The sequence below is a fragment of the Callithrix jacchus genome, chromosome 8 (assembly GCF_049354715.1).
Source record: "Callithrix jacchus isolate 240 chromosome 8, calJac240_pri, whole genome shotgun sequence".
NCBI classification, from domain to species: Eukaryota; Metazoa; Chordata; class Mammalia; order Primates; family Cebidae; genus Callithrix; species Callithrix jacchus.
The window spans coordinates 123,765,773-123,785,784 of record NC_133509.1 but is presented as its reverse complement, the minus strand read 5'-3'; the positions used below and the strand labels follow the sequence as shown (position 1 = coordinate 123,785,784).

The window sequence follows — 20,012 nt, the reverse complement described above, 5'->3', positions numbered from 1 at the left end:
TGCAAGAAGCTCTGGCTAAGGCAGCCCCCAACCCCCACCGCCCCGCAAGCTTCTCTTCAGCTCCAATTTTCTGTTTGCTGTGGCTTGAGCCAGCGCTACACGATAGCTGTGGGCACTTCTCATAAGAGACTCCTGCCTCCCCTCCGACCATTCTTGCACTTCTCTTTTCTGTTTCTTCTCAAGTGTGACTTGACATTCAGTGAAGCCTCTTTTACTTTGATGGAAACCCTGGAAGTGGTGAGGGAGCAGGGGTAGGAGAGGCTCCCACTATGATTTAGCCTTGGTTGTAGCAGGACCGCAGGCTCACCCCATTCACGGCCACACTGGATGTTAGGTTCTGCCCTAACCCTAATCCAGGCACCCTAAGGCTTTAGTGGAGGGGCCACAATGAGAGAGGCTGCTGCCACCAGCGGAGAAGATAGGAAAAGCAGCACTTGTGAGAGGGAAGCCTCCGTGGATCGTACACCTGTCCCCTTGGCCCTTGACTCATTCTTCTGTTCCTTAATGCCATCTGGATCAGCTGTGGGCTCTTTCTCCTAATTACAGTCCATAAGGGCCAATTTTGTAATGACTTGGCACCTAAATTGAGCCTGCACTTTTTCCACGCTGCATTTGGGTTTTAATAGCTTGATTAAATAAGACAGCCAACTCGGGTAAATCACCTTGCTTGTAAGGAGGTATTTAGGGCTATATGAGAAAAAAAAGTCTTTACAAGGTGACGGCTTAAAGGTATATCCAAATGCAGCATCTCAATAGAAATTTCAGCCAGATAAACTGGGTTTAAAAATATGGGACAGGGATCCCAGCTGCAGCCCATGTTTTGTGATCTCTCCTCCCTTCTCCTCCCTCTCAGCTGATGGTCTTGTTTATTTCACTGGAACAATAGGAGCAATTGGAAGAATGTCACCTGCTCCCATCCAGGCACCTTTCTGGGTAGCAGTGCCCATGTCTTTATACTCTTGTTTTTCATCCTGTTGTTATGAGCAGGGCTGTCTACACTTCTATTTAAAGCCAACCCCAACACTGGAAGGCTTCCCTTCCCACTCTGTTGCCCAGGCTGGAGTGCAGTGGCATGATCTCGGCTCACTGCAACTTCCATCTCCCAGGTTCAAGTGATTTTCCTCCCTCCCTGAGTAGCTGGGATTACAGGCATGCACCAGCACGCCCAGCTAATTTTGTTGTCTTTTTAGTAGAGACGGTTTTCACCTTGTTGATCGGGCTGGTCTCAAACTCCTGACTTCGAGATCCACCTGCCTCGGCCTCCCAAAGTGCTGGGATTACAGGCGTGAGCTACAGCACCCAGAGGCTTCCCCTCTTACTTTCTGCAATGGGCCTCTCTTGCTTGCCTCACCAAGTTTCTCCCTTGCAGGACAGTTCTCCGAGTGGCCTTGAATAACCCAATTCTCCCTCCCCCTTTTTCGCATGTAGTTCTCAAGAATAACAATAGAATGTGCTGGAATGCAATATCCTGAGAAAAAGCTCAGATTTTATTCCTCTCTCCCCTAAAAGCAAGATGTCCTTCAAAGCTTTGCCCAAGGTGTCCTGTTTCTCCCAGTGTATAAAACCCAGGGCAGGCTTCTTTCTGAGGGTCCTCAGCTGTGATGCAAATTGGGACACAGGTAGTCAAAACCCCATTCACCTTGGGCAGCTTTCTTGAGCCTTGAAGAATGAGCTCACAATGGATCTAAGATTTCTGTCCCTTACTGTTATCTATAAAAAATACACCTGTTTTACAAAACTTGTGTGTGTGTTCTGTCTCACTGGACTCAGACAAATAGGTAACCAGCATAAGGTGGACCTAAACAGGATGTAGCGGACATAGTATATGGACTCCTGCTTTCTGGTGCTTGGCATAATGACATTCTCTGCGATTCTACACACAGTGGGAGTCTCTCTTAAGACTGATGATCAGTGAGCCTGCTCCATGCCCCTCTGCTGGATCATATAAATACGATGTGCACTGCCTATCTAGAAACAAAACAAAGTCAGAACACAGAACTAAAAACCTCCCTTGACCTAATGTCTACTGCCCATTCCTCCCTCCCTTTTACAGAAAAAATACCTTAAAAGGGTTGGTTTTCCATTCCTATTGGCTCTACTTCTCTCTTTTTAGTCTTTCTTGATCCTCTCACATAAGCTTTTCATGCCTAACACTCCACTGAGAGAGCTCTAAACCTAATGGTCAAATTTAAGTTCTCCTCTAACTCTGTCGACAGATTCATGTGACCCCATCTTCCTTCTTGAAACACACTTCACTGGGCCTCCAGCCCTCCACTCTCTCTCTTGGTTTCCTTCTTACTCAATGGCCACCCTTCAGCCTCTTTCTCTGCATCCTCATGAGTTTCCCAGTCTCCAGAGTGTGGAGGATACTGTCATTGGGCATCTTACCTTCTCTATCCACATTTCTTTCCTAGATTATCTCATCCAGTCTAATGGCTTTAGATACCATCGCATCATTGACAATTCCCAAATGTGCCAGCCTGGACATGTCTTCTGAATCCCAGCTCTTAAATCTAGCTGCCTCCTGTACAGCTCCATTGGAATGACTAATAGGAATTTCAAGCTGAATTTTAACTCTTTTTTTTTTTTTAGACAGGGGAGTCTCACTCTGTTGCACAGGCTGGAGTGCAGTGGCGTAATCACTGTAGCCTTGACCTCCCACATTCAAGCAATCCTCCCACCTCAGCCTCCTGAGTAGCTGGGACTACAGGTGTGCTCCACCACACCCCATTAATTTTATTATTTTTTGTAGAGCCAGGACCTCACTAGGTTGCCTAGGCTGGTCTTGAACTCCTATCCTCAAGTAATCCTTCCACCTTGGCTTCCCAAAGTGCTTGGGATTACAGGCATGAGTCACTGAATCCAGTGAATTTTAAGTCTTGATTTCTCCCTCAGTCAATTGTCTCAGTTGCTCAGGCCAAAAAAGCCATGGAGGCATCTGTAACTCCTTTTTTTCCTCACACATTCTACATCCAATCCATCAGAAAATCCCGGGCAGCTTCACTTCTTAAACATACCCAGAATCTGCTCACCCATCCCTGACTCCACAGCCACCACCCAACCCAAGCCACCACGTCTCTCATCATTGTGGTCCACTCTGTGTTTCTACCCTTGGCGTCCTGACAGCCAGGTGATGCTTTAAAAATCAGGTCAGGTATGTCATTCATCTTCTCAGAACCTTCACATCCCTTTCTACCTCTCTCAGATAGAATCTAAAGGCCTCACCATGGCCTGCAAGGTCCTACACAACCTGGATCCTGGGGCCTCTGGCCTCACCTCACTGCACCCTTTCCCCATCGCGTAACTGAGTTCCGGCTGCCAGAACAAAATGCCACACACTGGGGTGAGGGGAAGACTTAACCCATAAGCACTGATTTTATCACAGTTCTAGAGGCTGGAAGTCCAAGACCAAAGCATCAGCAGGTTTGGTTTTTTCCAAGGCCTCTCTCCTTGACTTGCAGATGACCGTCTTCTTGCTGTGCCCCCACATGGTCTTTCTTTCCTCTGTGCACGCATGTGTCAGCGTCCAAATTTCCTCTTCTTGTACGGGCATCAGTTACATCTGATTAGGGCCTACCCTAAATATCTGATTTTAATGTAATTACCTCTTTAAAGACCTTATCTCCAAATATGATTACATTCTAAGATACTGGGGATTAGGACATCAACATAGAAATTTGGGGGCTACACAATTCCATAACATCGCCGTCACTCTGCTCCAGCCACACTGGTCTCCCTATTGTTTCCCCATTATGAAATGGAAATAATAATAGTATGTTCCTCATAGAATCAGCATAAGGATTAAATTAGGTCACATACAAAGTACTTAGAACAGCATGTGGCACATAAGAGATGCTCCAAATATGTTAGCTGTTGGGGTTGTGGTTGTTGTGGTTGTCTAATATTCTGTTTGACTAGTGGGAAATTGTGTCCATAAAAATTAGCTGCTGGGCACTGTTTACAATAGCAAAGACCTGGAATCAACCCAAATGCCCATCGATGATAGACTGGATTGGGAAAATGTGGCACATATACACCATGGAATATTATGCAGCAATCAGAAATGATGAGTTTGTGTCGTTTGTAGGGACATGGATGAAACTGGAGAACATCATTCTCAGCAAACTGACACAAGAACAGAAAATGAAACACCGCATATTCTCACTCATAGGCGGGTGATGAAAAATGAGAACACATGGACACAGAGAGGGGAGTACTAAACACTGGGGTCTATAGGGGGAAAAGGGGAGGGCCAGTGGGAGGGGGAGGTGGGGAGGGATTGCCAGGGGAGAAATACCAAATGTGGGTGAAGGGGAGAAAGCAAACAAAACACACTGCCCTGTGTGTACCTATGCAACTGTATTGCATGCTCTGCACATGTACCCCAAAACCTAAAATGCAATAAAAAGAAAAAAAAAATTAGCTGCTGGAACATTACTGCAATGATTAGATGGGGACATAGATGGCACAGATGGTCACATCCAATAGAAAGCAGAGCTCAAATGTCCCCTTATCAGGGAGGTCTTCCCTAACTGCCACTAAAATATCAAAAACACACACACACACACAAACACACACACATACACACACCCACACACACATATACAGGCACGCATACACACACATACATACACATTACTCTATCTTCTCTATTCTGATATGGCATTTATTACCCCATGATAGGTTATAAATTATTAGTTTCCTTATGATCTGCCTTCACCGTCAGTCTTCCACCTGACAATAATCTCCGTGGGGGCCAGAACTTTGCCTGTTTTGTTTGCTGCTGTATCTTTAGAGCCTAGAATGGGAGCTGGCAATACTAGGACTCAATAAACATTTGTTGACCAAATGAATGAGTGGTGAATGGACAAGTGTGCTCTTCCAGGCCTCGGCTCCCAAGGTCCTATCCCTAGAAAGAGACAAGCAATGAATTTAAGAAACAAAGCAGACCAAAAGAGCACTTTTTCTTTTTCTTTTTTGCCCAATTTTTATTTCAGATTCAGAGGGTATGTGTGCAGGTCTGTTGCCTGGGTCTACTGCATGATGCTGAGGTTTGGGGTACAAAGGATGCCATCACCCAAGTACTGAGCATAGTGCCCAATAGTTAGTTTTTCAACTCTTGCCTTGCTCCCTTCCTCCCCCATCTAGTGGTCTCCAGTGTCAGTTGTGGCCATCATCATGTCCATGAGTACCCAGTGTTTAACTTTCACTTATAAGTAAGAACATGCACTATTTGTTTTTGTGTTCTTGCATTAGTTCACTTACAATCATGGCCTCCAGCTGCATCTGTGTTGCAAAGGACATGATTCTGTTCTTTTTTATGGTTGCATAGTATTCCATAGTGTACATGTACCACATTCTGTATATCCGGTTTACCAATGATGGACACCTAGGTTGATTTCATGTCTTTGATACTGTGAATAGTGCTGTGATGAACCTGCAAGTACGTGTCTCTTTTTGTTAAAACGATTTGTTAAAATGATTTTGGATATATACCCAGTCATGGGATTGCTGGGCCTAGTGGTAGTTCTAGTAAAAGTTTCAAGTAAAAGAGCACTTTTTCAAACAAATGCTCTGTAACCTGTTGGGAACAAGGTCACGTGTAGCAGCAAGTCTGGGGCAATGAGCAGAGACTTCTCCAGAATAGATCAATGGGGTGTGGCATGGGTACAACGCCCCTTCAGCAACATCCACAGAGTGTGATGATGGAGCCAACAAGAGTGGCTGCACCAGATGGCAACTTGGCATGGTGGTAGCACACAGACTCAGCATTTGGTGGAGGTGGTACCTTGTGGGGACAGGCTGTGGCTCAGGCAGCCTTAGTGGCTGATGCTGTCATCTTCAATTGGCACACCATGGAGGAACTGACAGCATCCAAGGAATGGTGGCGGCAATGCCCTGGATGGCAGGCACAACCACGTCATGACAGCATCTGGAGCTTTCTAGTGGGTGCCAGACCATTTAGCAGCAGGGCTGGTGGGAAAGCCATGGGAGAACAAGCTCTTGGCACTCAGGGCAGGCACCAGCCCCAAAACTCCTTGGGCAGCAGACATCCTCCAGTGGGGCTCCATGAATGAAGACCCCAACAGCTGGCACATGGAACCCAAGAGTGGTGTTTTTGCCAGCACTCAGGGACACTCTAGAGGACCCATAGAAATCACAGGATGGTATCTTAGAGAGAACAGAAGCCCCTATCACGGTGGAAGGGGGAAGTAGCTGGAGAAATACTATTTGTTTTTGTTCATAGGACTCTAGTGTGGACTGAGAAAACTTGGATTAAACATCGTGCTGGGCATCATCTGTGGTCCTCAACCACGGTCCCACCTTGGCATGCTCTCTCCAGCAAATCAGAGGAGGAAGCCTGAAAACCCCATTAGTTTCTGCCCACAAGAAGCACTCAGAAGGTGGGGAGAAAGTGGAAGCTATTTTTCTTCCACCATGGCCAGTAGAATGCAGGGACCTGGGCCCCTGAAGGGATATTAGCAGCTTTCTGGGCTCTGGATAACATCATCCCTCCCTGATTTTTGTTCTCATCAGCCCTTCCAATAATCTTGTGACCTAATTCCTGTATTAAACTCCCCTCTGCCTAAATATCTATAGCAATTTGTGTCTTCCAACTGATAACCCTAACTAATGCAAACAGGTGTCTGGTTGGTTTTAGTGGCAAGACCGCAATGACTTTTGCACCAACCTAAAATTTTAAAATTACTTTTAATGGCAGAACTGCAATAACTTTTGTACCAACCTAAAATATCTGCCATTTCTATCATGGTTTATGATGTCTAAAAAGCTTTTGAATTACCTAAATTCTAGAACATCACTTTCCTGAGTCTCAGTTGCTTCATCTACAAAATAGGAGCAGGATTGGCATGGTGGCTCATGCCTATAATCCCAACACTTTGGGAGGCTGAGGCAGGAGGATGACTTGAGGCCAGGAGCCTAAGCAGCATAGAGAGATTTCCCTCTACAAAAAAACTTTTTTTAAATTAGCCAGGCATGGTAGCATACTCCTACAGCCCAGCTACCCGGGAGGCTGAGATTGGAAGATCACTTGATCCCAGGGAGTCAAGGCTGCAGTGAGCTGGGATTGTGCCACTGTTCTCCAGCCTGGGCAACAGAGTGAGACCCTGTTTCAAACAAAACAAAACAAAAAAAGAAGCAATAAGACCTCACTTGTAGGGTCATTGACAGAATTCAGTAAGGACTAATTCTAGCTCAGAATTTAGCCCCGCGTTGATGCTGACTTTTAGCCCTGGAACCCAGCTAACAGAACTAGATCAGACCTTGTACTATGATTATATTAAAAATGAAAGACGAGACTATGAAAATAATCCAGGAGAAATAAAACTGAACTGTTTACAATACAGGAATATCAACTCGACCACATAATTCAAAACCTCCCCTTCCGTTGCCAGGAGTTCAATGTAGAAACCCCCAATGGCATTACATATGCCTTGGGCATCTGAGGGTGAATGACAAACAGCTCATATTGGAAGGGGTTGTAACAACATCAAGCAGTGTGCCAGCAGAAGGGTGAGAAAGTAGCCTTATTTTAAATGCCCATGTGCCATCCCACTAGGGTACTTTACAGTCAAAATGTCTTGACAAGTTTCTAGTTGCCAAATACCCACCTTCCATTTTACAGCATTGCTATTTCAATAGTGTTGCTCTCTGAGAGGTTGTAAGCAAACTGAGTTTTTCTACACCTACTATCATGCCCCCACTGACTTAAATTATAGCTCTCAGAGGTTTTGTTTCTAATTCCTGATTCATTTTCCACTCCAACACTTAGCTGAAATATTCCTGCTTCCTCTACCCAGCGTGCACCAGTAAGAGTTCTTGGTTGAGAAAAATAGAAGGCATTTTAGCAGTGTACCCAGAAAAGTAATTTATTAAAGGACATGAGATCACTTACTGAAATTCCTGGAGGACTAGAGTCAGGCTGAGAGTTTATGCAACATGCAAGCCAGGCTGCAGGGCAGCTCCAGGAAAGACATTTCTCATCACTGGAAATAGAAACTGCAGCTCACGCCAGAAGCTGACCCCAGGTTCTCGTTGCCAGACCTCTCCTTCTTCTGTTCTTGCAGGCTGGATGCCTCACTAACCCCTGCCATCCGAAAATTGGATTCTGGGATCCAGCTGTTTTCTAGTATTGTTTTCTTCCAAATTAAAGTGTCCCATGGGTGAGTCTGATTGTAGAAGTCAAGATCACATGTCTGTTCCCTAGCTGCAAGAAAGGCTGAAAAAGAAGCTAGCTTCTATCTTGGGAAGCGGGGTAGGGGACTTACATCTTGGGGAATTCATAAACTCCAACGATCATCATCTTTACACAATCCCTCTGTCAGTGTAAGCAAAGATCTTCAAGGTGGAATTAATTAATTAGAGATGAAGAAGCACCTGCCATGAAACCAGAAGTGTGTATGGTTCTTTATGGAAGTGTACATGTGCAGAAAAAAAAAAGCTGTTTTATACACAGCTTCAAAGAGCTTATAATTTAGTTGAAAAAAAAAACAGGCAACTAGAGGATACCTACGTGCTGTGGTTTGAATGTGTCCTCTCCAAAATTCATGTTGAAATACCCCATTGTAATGGTATTGTTACTGGTGGAGTCATGCAGATTCTTGGCATTGTGAACCAAGAGTTGGACAAAAGGCACAAACAAAGCAATGAAAGCAAAGATTTACTGAAACAAAAGTACACTCCACAGAGAGAGAGTGGGCTCAAGTAAAAAGTTCAAGAGCCCGGTTAAAGAATTTTCTGGAGTTCTAACACCCTCTAGAGGTTTCCCATTGGTTACTTGGCTACATCCCATGTAAATAAACATCTGGCCCTCGACCAGTCTGATTGGTTATAGAAGGGGACCAATCAGAGGTATCTTCCATCTTTCTTCTGCCCTGTAGTTGAAAGGGTGGGAATTGCAAAAGGGAGTGGTCTCTGATCCTTTTGTTAATTGGGCATGGAGAGGTGGGTTTTCCCTTTGATTCAGTTCTAGGAAGTCAGTGTGAATTGACCTTAGGTTGCCGGCCCCCAGACCCTATGCTCTTCCTTCTGTATTAAGAAGTTAGGCCTTTGGGGATGGGATTAACTCACTAATGGATTCATGCTTTATAAAAGGTCAAGAGGTAACTAGCCTAGGGCCTTTTAGCTCTTCTGTTTTTCTGCCATGTGAGGATGCATGCAACAAGAAGGCACCCTCTTGGAAGCAGAGTGCAACCCTCACCAGACACCAAACCTACTGGTGCCTTCACCTTGGACTTCTCAGCCTTCAAAACTGTGAGAGAGAGAAAAAAAAAATATTTTCTTTGTAAATCACCAAGTCTCAGGTATTTTGTTAAAGCAGTAGGAATGGGTTAAGCCACTGGGGATGGTAATTCACAGTAGCATAGACTTTGGGCATTTAGGAGGTTGATATCTGTAGACCTTTGGGGTCGTCCCCAAATTTACAAATATGGATCATGTGTTCACTGAAAATCACATGATCCCTGAATGTATCCTTATTGCCTTTTCAACTTTCACTTATGTTTTCTCTTTTAATTTGGTGCTATTTTAAAATGAAGAAACAGTTTTTCATTTTTGAAGAATGCATGAAACAAATGACCAGCAATCCACAAAGACCAGTTGAGATGAGAATGATGGGTGGTCAGCTGGGCTTAGTAGTAATTTCCTCTGGGTCAAATAATTGTGCTTAAAAGGTTAATGAGAAGAGGTCAGGGAAGGTTCAATAGAGGAAGCAAAATGTCCAAATTTCTTTCCATGGACTAGAACAGTGGTCCCCAATCCCTGGGCCACAGACTGGAACCAGTTCATGGCCTGTTAGGAACCAGGCCACACAGCAGGAGGTGCAGTGGGCAAGCAGGCATTACTGCCTGAGCTCTGCCTCCTATCAGATCAGCTATAACATTAGGTTCTCATAGGAGCTTGAACCCTATTGTGAACTGCACATGCTAGGGATCTAGGTTGTACACTCTTTATGAAAATCTAATGCCTGATGATCTGAGGTGGAACAGTTTTCATCCCCAAACTATCCACACATCCCCTCAGTCCATGGACAAACTGTCTTCCATGAAACCAGTCCTGGGGGCCAAAAAGGTTGGGTGCCACTGGATTAGAAGACACTGAACACCCTGACCCTTGTCAATTCTCTGGCCCCCACTTGTATTATTCTCCCTTTTATTCACTGTGCTTCAGCCACCCTGGCTTGCCTCTGTTCCACTAACACACCAACTCTTCCTGCCACAGGGTTTTAGCACTTGCTGCTCCCTCTACCTGAAATGATCTTCTCTTATCTTTGCATGACTGGTTCCTTCTCTTATTCAGGTCTTGGATCAAATAGCACCTTCTCCAAGAGCGCCTCCCAAGACACCAGGTGATATAGTTTGGATATATGTCCCCTCCCAAATGTCATGTTGAATTGTAATCCCCAATGCTGCAGGTAGGGGGCTGGTGGGAGTCATTTGGACCATGGAGGCAGATCCCAGATCCCCCAGGGCTTGGTGCTGTCTTAGTGACAGTGAGTTCTCATGAGATCTGGTCATCTAAAAGTGTGTGGTACCTTCCACTCCCCTCTCTCTCGTTTCTACTTTCACCATAAGATACCACCTGCTCCCTCTTCATTTCCACCATGATTATAAACTTCCTGAGGCCTCCCCAAAAGCCAGGCAGTGCTAGCATCATGCTTCCTGTAAAACCTGTAGAATCGTGAGTCAATTATACTTCTTTTCTTTATAAATTACCCAGTCTTGGGTATTTCTTTAAAACAGTGCAAGCACGGTCTAATACACCAGGGTCAATAGCCACTCCTGGCCCTCTGCTCTCTAGCACAATGCCTTGTTTTGGTTCTTTGATTGTATTTACCATTACCAGTAGTGACCTTATCTATTTGTTTCCCATTAATTGATGGTCTTCTCCTTCTGGAAGGTAAGATACATGAGCAGAAACCTTGTCTGACCCATTCACTGCATCCAGGACAGTGTGTGACATACATTAGGTGTCAATAGTTATTTAAAAAAAAAAAGAATTAAATCATAAAGAATAGAGAGAGGTTTGTAAAGAAGGGAAATGGGACTGGCATTCTAGCCTGAGAGAGTAGAAAAGCATGTGTGATTGGCGTTGAGGAATACAACCACTTTACACTTTGGGAAGAGACCAAAAGTAGTCAGGGACAGGTCAGGAAAGCCATCGTGCTATGCCATGCTAAAAAGTGGGAACTTATTCCTGCGGGGAATGAGATGCAACTGAAAGGTTTTCATCAAAGGCAAAAGGAAGCATACTGACATGGGGGCATGATGTATGAAGACTGACCTGTGGAGACCGAGTCGGCTGATGGAAGGAGGGGGGCACTTCTCGGCCAGCCGCGAATCTTATATTGGATCTGCTGCAACCAGGTCGTAAGAATGTGGCAAGTATCGAGTACGATGCATCGGGTAAGGAGAAACTAGAGTCACAGAGACTAATTAGGAGTTTAACATATTTCTCTCTAAGGACATGTCACTAGGCTCTAACCAAAGATGGCACAATGATGACAAATAAGGGGCCAAGAGATGTCATAAATAACCAGTAGAAGAATTTGGTGACTGATTGGCCATTGGGGTCAAAGAAAGATAAAGAATCCAGGATGAATTCAAAGTTTAAAGCTTCTGAAACTAAGGGGATGGCTTGTGTTGCAATAAAACGAGGAGCTCTTTCATGAGGAAGATGACAATTGGGTTTTACGTGTATCCTACTCAAAGTGAGAAATACAAGTGGTTCAATCTCAAAGTGGTGACATTCAGAAAGCACAATTCAATAACACCAAGTAAGTACAAAGAGAGCCATTCCTTCCTCAAGCTCTCTAAGGACATAAAAGGCACCCAAAATGCAGGTAATCTCAATGAGCGATGTGTATTTCGATTCCCTTTCCTCTGGTGTACACTTCCCTCGGCCCCACTTCAGCTGTCTCAAATTGCCCTCAACCCCAGCTATTCCATTTCTCCTTCCTCTCTCTTCCTTCCCTCTCTGCTCTCTCATTCAGATGGACTTAGCCTCTCTCCCAAGAAGAAAGAATCCTCCCTCTTCAGGAGGAAGGACATTATCCTAATTAGCAGGCTTGAAATTGGAGGAAGTCTGTGAACCTACTCATTCATTCACTCATTCGTTCACTCACATATCATACAGCTATCATGTGCCAGGCATAGAGAAGTATACTTAAGATGTAGAAATGAACAAAACATGCAAACATTGATACTTTTTTTTTAATCGGGTCACTAATGTAAACACCTGTCCTTTGAGTCTGGTTATCCAGACATTTAATCATTTCTGTGGTCTATCTCACATTCTTTTGATATATTCAATTTCCACTCAGAATAGCCAGACTGGATTTCTATTGTTTGCAACCAGAAACCATGATCTCAGCACCTAAAAAACTAAAGTAATTAAAAAATGAAACCTAAAACAACATATCTAAGATATTTAGTTGTTGCTGGAAGAATCTGATGTAGGAGTGGAAATAAAGAGGTAAGCTTTCTCCCAAGTATATAGCAATTGCAACTACACTTTAAATGGCTCTCGGGCTGAAAAAAAAAGCCTATATTCAGGATGAATGTTAATAAAAAGCTAGAATAATAGGAAGACGCCAGCCCCTCCACACCCCATTCTGGTTCCAGTATTCCTCTAGTTTAAACCAGGGCATGATAGCCAGGTCATTGGCTAGAACTAATGTAAACATATGCCCAGGAAATAGCTGAGCTCTAATTCAAAAGTCATAGGTTGTTCTGAGACATACACGCTGGACTGCCATGTTGCAGTTAGGAGAGACAAATCGCTACAGACCTTAGAAGTAAATTTTTAAAAATGCTTAATTGGTGCAGCATGTGATGGGATTGCATACTCCAGGATTTAATAACGTTTAGATTATCTGGATCAAATTGAGGCCATTTGCAAAATTGAGTTACTAGATAGCCATTTTTTAAATGACTCATGTTACCAGGAAGTGCTACCACACAAATGATTGTCTGCAACATCCCTGAAGGGTGCTCTGCTTGTCATGAAGCAGAGCTCCTGGAAAACCTGTCACATGTTATAAAACCCAAGTTTGTGACAACTGACTCTAGCAGTGGAGAAAAGAAGAAACATCACCAACATAATCAAAAAGCAGATAGAGGAGAGTTATCACCCTTAACCTAGGCATCCAGCCACTTGTTATCACTTCCAGATCAACTCTCATCTGAGTTGCTGCAACTTTTTTCTGACTTCTTTCTGGTTAAGAAAAAGAAAAACAGAGGCCACCTTTTATGTATACCCCAAGGCCAACCACCCTCAGCTGCATAGTCAAAACAAGTCATTCTGATTATCCTGAAACCCTTCCTCCAGTCATAAACACAAAACCTCATGTTTACATTCTTGTCAGCACGATTCATTAAAATTAAACCAATCAACTGTAGACAAATCAGCATAGAGAGCTTTGTCCTAAAAGAATCATAATGTACAACAGCCAATCACAGGAAAGATCAACATACCTCTTCTCTTATGCTTTACAAACTGTGCTCTCTGTCATAAGGCCAGCTTCTTATCACCTGGTTCCAAGTCTCCTGTGTTTTGATCTGTACTCTTTCTTATTGTATGATAATAAATTTAAAATTTTTAGTTTGATCTGGTCTTATCTGTGATGTCTTCCTATTTCCACTCTTGTCCCTTATGGTCTATTGTCATCACAACTGCCACAGTGATCCTTTTAAAACCTGATTCAGATTATGTTCCTAACCAAAACTCTCCAGTGCTTCCCCATCTGAACCTTTCTCAAAAACAGAACAAACAAAAAATTAGTGATCTCTAAAGACTGACTTAACTCTCCACTAGCTCACTGGAATAAAGGGAAAAATCACAATTAAGTTATGCAAACATAAATTATTATATTTTCTGCACACCAGAGTTCAAATTTACCTCATTTTATGTTAAAACAATCGCTACTATTTTAAGAAATGAAATACATTTTAAAGAAATGTTGGTCAATTTCAGCTTACTGCAACCTCCACCTCCCAGGCTCAAGTGATCCTCCTGCTTCAGTACAACTTTGTTCCCAGGAGCCTGGGATGAGCATTTCATATCCTCTGCTGACCTTGAGTGTGCTTCTGTAGGAAAATTAGAGACACATGAGGCTGCTGCGCGCAGCTGAGTAATTGCCATGGCAACCAAAGGCCTGTCACCTGAGCTTTATTCCAAACTGATTTATCAAGAGCGAATTGCAGACAGTCTTAGAAAATAGAAGATGGAAAATTCATATTCTCTCCCTTTCTCCTTCTTTCTCATGATATTGGAGTTCTAAAAGTGTCCCATCCCTCTTCCTAAAATTATTCCAAATGCCTTTTTTTTTTCTTTCTTGGATTTGCTGTCTGATTCATAGATCCTTGTGCTTGATGGGGTGAGGGATGGGGATAAAATTAGCTCACAGCAGTTCCCTTGGCGGGGTCACCCCACATATCTCACATTGGCAAAGCTGGCAGAATGACAGAGCGTCCCCGACGAGGCCACTCTGGGACAAGCACATCTCTGGTCTGTTGAAGGAGATCCATGACCTCATCACTCCGTTGTCTGGAAGGGATCATAACTGAGATAGAAAAGTTGTCATGTCAGACTGTTTCTGGACCTGAGGTTGTGTTAATGAATAAATGATGACTTTCTGACCAGCTCTTTATAGGTTTCTTTCTCTCTAATCTATCATTTAAAGTTGAAGATGGTACACATAAAATGGTTTGGAATATGGTTCAAGTGATGGATTCTTTGGTTGCCATGGTGATTACTCAGCTATGAGTCAATGTTCCTTCTTTAAACAGTTCCAACATCTTTTTTCTTTTTTTTTTTTTTGAGACTGAGTCTTGCTCTGACGCTAGGCTAGAGTAGAGTGGCGCGATCTCGGCTCACTGCAACCTCGCCTCCTGGGTTCAAGCGATTCTTTCCCCTCAGCCTCCCAAGCAGCTGGGACACAGGCATGGGCATGCGCCACCACAGCCAGCTAATCTTTGTATTTTTAGTAGAGACGGGGTTTGACCATGTTGGCCAGGATGGTCTCGATCTCTTGACCTCGGCCTCCCAAAGTGCTGGGATTATAGGCGTGAGCCACTGCGCCTGGCTAGTTCCAACATCTTAATAAGCATAAAAGTCAACTATAGGCAGGTGCAGTGGCTCATGCCTGTAATCCCAGCACTTTGGGAGGCTAAGGTCAGAGGATCACTTGGAGCTAGGAGTTTACGACCAGCCTGGGCAACATAGGGAGATCCCGTCTCCATAAAAATTGTATTTAAAAAATTAGCAGAGCATGAGTGGCGCATGCCTGTAGTCCCAGCTACGTGGGAGGTTGAGGTGTGAGGATTGCTTGAGGCCAGGAGTGTGAAGGTTCAGCAAGTATGATGATTGCACCACTGTACTCCAACCTGGGAGACGGGGCAAAACTCTCTCTCTTCAAAAAAAAAGACTCAACTACAGAGTGTCTAAAATATTTATTCCTGGGATCCTTCTTCAGGATCTGATTCAGTAGAGCTGGGTATGGGGCCCATGAATTTGTGTTTCTAACAAGCACCCTGTCTTAGTCTGTTTTACATTCCTACAAAGAAATACCTGAGGCTGAGTAATTTATACAGAAAAAAGGTTCTTTCCTCCTGCCGCCCAAGATGCTGAAAAGAAAGAAGGCCAAGGGGAAGAAGGTAGCTCCAGACCCTGTTGTCGCGAAGAAGCAGGAGGCCAAGAAGGTGCTGAATCCCGTCTGAGGAAAGGCCTAAGAATTTTGGCATTGGACAGCACATCCAGCCCAAAAGAGACCTCGCCTGCTTTCTGAAAGGGCCCCGCCATATCAGGTTGCAGCAGCAGAGAGCCATCTTCTATAAGCAGCTGAAAGTGCCTCCTGCAATTAACCAGTTCACCCAGGCCCTGGACCGCCAAACGGCTACTCAGCTACTTAAGCTGGCCCACAAGTACAGACCAGAGACAAAGCAAGAGAAGAAGCAAAGGCTGTTGGCCCGGGCTGAGAAGAAAGCTGCTGGCGAAGGGGATGTCCCCACTAAGAGACCACCTGTCTTTTGGGCAGGAGTTAACACTGTCACCACCTTGGTGGAGAACAAGAAAGCTCAGCTGGTGGTGATTGCACAGGCTGTGGATCCCATCACGCTGGTTGTCTGCTTGCCTGCCCTGTGTCGTAAAATGGGAGTCCCTTACTGCATTATCAAGGGGAAGGCAAGACTGGGACGTCTAGTCCACAGGAAGACCTGCGCCACTGTCGCCTTCACACAGGTTAACTCGGAAGACAGAGGTGCTTTGGCTAAGCTGGTGGAAGCTATCAGGACAAATTACAACGACAGATACAATGAGATCCACGGTCACTGGGGAGGCAATGTCCTGGATCCCAAGTTTGTGGCTCACATCGCCAAGCTTCAAAAGGCAAAGGCTAAAGAACTTGCCACTAAACTGGGTTAAATGTACACTGTTGAGTTTTCTGTACATAAAAATAATTAAAACAATACAAATTTTCTTTCAAAAAAAAAAAAAGAAGAAAAAGAAAAGAGGGCCAGGCATGGTAGGTCATGCCTGTAATCCCAGCACTTTGAGAGGCTGAGGAGGGTGAATCACCTGAGGTCAGGAGTTCAAGACCAACCTGACCAATATGGTGAAACCTCATCTCTACTAAAAATACAAAAATTAGCTGGGCGTGGTGGCATGCACCTGTAATCTCAGCTACTCAGGAGGCTGAGGCACAAGAATTGCTTGAAACCAGGAGGCAGAGGTTGTAGTGAGCCAAGATCATGCCACGGCACTCCAGCCTGGGTAACAGAGTGAGATTCCATCTGAAAAAAATAAAAATAAAAATGGTTTATTTGGCTTATGGTTCTGCAGATTGTAAAAAGCATGGTGCTAGCATCTGCTTTTGGTGAGGGCTTCAGGAAGCTTCCACTCATGGTAGAAGGGGAAGGGCACCTGATGTCTGCAGATCACATGACAAAAGAGAAATAAGACATAGTGGGGAAGGAGGTGCCAGGCTCTCTTTAACAATCAGATCTTAAGTGAACTCATGGAACAAGAAGTCAGTCATTACTCTAGGGGGGGCACCAAGCTGATCATGAGGGATCCACTCCCATGACCCAAACACATCCCACCAGGTCCCATCTCACACTGGGGATCATCTATCCCAGGATGTGCCCAGTGGTAAGAGCACAGGAGTGGCAAAACAGCCTTGTAGAAAAGGATCAGAGGGCTCAGAAGAGCTGGTTCCCCTGGCCAGCAGTGGTCTTAAGCCGGGCCTTTGGCATTCTGGGCATTTTTTCAGCCGAAAAATAAAGAGGACAGATGAAACATTCTGTGCAAGCTCTTTTGGCCCCAAAACACCACGACTTTCCATTCAACTGGGGCCTTGCTCCTGTAGTCACCCCAAAAATATGGCCAAATGAGTGGATTCTTTCAGGTACCTATGAAGATAAAGAAACCCCCTGACCTCTGTGAGCTTCCCTGGCCTTTTATCAAAGGATACACTTTTGAGATGAAAGTCTCGTTACCTAGCAACTCGTTCAGAAGCACAACTATTGAGATTAATGTGTAAAATTAATGTCTTATTGGAAGACGTTTCAACTTTTCTCCTTTTATCGGTTGTTTTTCACATAAACTCATTAAGCAACCCCTATTCCTGAATATCTGACAAAGTATACTGTTTCTTTCATATTGACCTTTCCACAACACCTAGTGGGACCCTGGCTGAGGAATCATCTTAGATTAGTAGATTTAAATACCATCTTTCCTAGACTTCATCCTGATCTTGGCTGACTCTGAGCCTCATGCAATCCTGACCTGTTCCATTTCACTCCAGGCACGATGCCTCGTTTCCTATCAACTTCCCATGCTTCAGTTAACTCAGTGCTTGAAGCTGCGCTATGTCATCCTCACATGGGCTTACTCATATTCGTGAGTAAATAGCCATAAGATATTATGCCTATGTATGATATGTGAGTTATATTGAAGGGGAGATACACAATCTAATACAGTGCATTCCACATAATGTTTGTTGAATGAATAAATGTCACTTAAATATTCTCCCCAAGACAATCTTTTCTGCACTGCCTGCTGACATCCCTTTGTCAACCATTCTGCTCCAAAATGTTGAGCCTATATGTTCAACACAGACCAAGACAATAGGCCCCAATTCGACAATAATTTTGTCATATGTATAATAGCCCTTATTATTAACAAAATTAAAAAACACCACCCCCAACAAAAGCTTCCCAGCAGGTTTCTGTTACTCCCATGTGGACTTCAGTGTAAACATGGTCCCTAGCTGGCAGTGTATTCTTCCTTTGAGTCAGAGCTGTTTATTAAGAACATAAAAAAGAGGGTGAGGAGGAGGTTCGTGTTTCCGGGCTCTGCAGGGTGTACAGCCAGTGCCTTTCCAATTTTCACAAACGAACTTCTGTCTCTTTTATTAAAATACTTTTTCTATCAAGGCTCACCATGCCCAGAGGAGCATTCTATCCTACAACATCTACGAAGATCTTTTGCTCCCAAAGTTTCCTTAAAATCCCCTTTCAGGGACTACTGACCTCATTAAAAGTGATGGGGATTGACAGACTTCATTCAGGCAATTAGACCACCACTCCCCTGCACACATCACCTCCTGTGGTGGAATGAATAGTGTCACCCAAATATTCATGTTTACCTGGAATCTTTGAATATAACTTGACATGGAAATAGCATCTTCACAGATACAATTACTTAAATCAAGATAAGGCCATATTGGAGTAGGGGGCCCTCAATCCAATGACTGGCGTTCTTATAGTGGCGTGCACCTGTAGTCCCAGCTACTTTGGAGGCTGAAGTGGGAGGATGCTTGAGCCCAGGAGTTCGAGGCTGCAGTGAGCTATGACTCACAACGCACTCCAGACTGGGTGACAGAATGAGACCCTGTCTCTGAAAAAAAAAAAAAAAAAAAAAAGAAGGAGGAGGAGGAGAGAGGACACATACAGACACACAGGGGAGGGAGGCATCTGATGACAGAGGCAGATACTGGAGTGACACAGCCACAAACCGAAGAACACCAGGGACTGCCTGCAACCTGAGAAGAGGCAAGGAATGGTTTGAATTTGCTACTCCTGGACAATGAATTTGCTACTCTTGGTCCCATTAGCTGTGGCTGGAGGGATAGCGGCCATAGCGATCACAGCATCATATTATGAAATGGTGTCTGTAGATAGGAAGCAGATATTTCCAAGACGGTGCATGGGCTCTGCTAGCACCACAAAAGTATGTCTACTCTATGTAGTAGATTGATGCCCCATGATTATATTACTATCTTAAAAGCAAATCAAAGATTTTCATTTCCCAAATGGCATCTACATAGCAACTTTCTGAATCTTCAGATTAACTTGCAGATTAACAAATAAAAGATTATGATTTCCCCCACTGTACATACACCTACACATGCCTGTGCATGCACACACGGATGCACAAAGAAAGCACCCCAGAGAACCCCAAAGGTATAATCTGTGTGGCACCATGTAGGCGGAAATGGATGCATGAGCAAAGCCAGAGCAGAAAGCATCTCCAAACACTTACGCATCCTCCCACTGTCTTGCAAGAACATTGTGTTGTGTTTACAGCTTTGGAAATGTAATTAACACTTGTACTCAACGGGGAGTAGGTCCTGAGAGTTTTAGCAGGACGTAGTAGAAGCAGAGTCAAACTTCAGTGAGCAATGGTTTTCTCAAAGGGTAAATCAAGTACTATAGCCATTATTTTCTGGTCTCCTAGGAACCTGGAGACCAATATGAACTAGATCCACCTTTCTTAGAATTCTGCTGTCATTGTTGTCATATCCCCCCGTCAGATTTGGAGATTAAACCCTATCCAGTACAGCTCTAAAAGCAACCCTGTGGTGAAAGCCTGGAAAAGCGATTTGAGTAAATAGCATCTACAACGTCACGGCTTTCTGCTACAATGATGTCACCAAACACGCTCCTGACTTTGGAATTTGAAAGAGCAGTGTCCCTGCCGAGGCAGTTGGTGTC

The 20,012-nt window shown here is 44.2% G+C and overlaps 1 pseudogene; it reads left to right on the top strand.

The window, feature by feature from the left end:
- The first annotated feature begins 15,641 nt into the window (after window positions 1–15,641).
- LOC100385256 (large ribosomal subunit protein eL8 pseudogene) lies at window positions 15,642–16,503 on the top strand (annotated as a pseudogene).
- The last annotated feature ends 3,509 nt before the right edge of the window (window positions 16,504–20,012 follow it).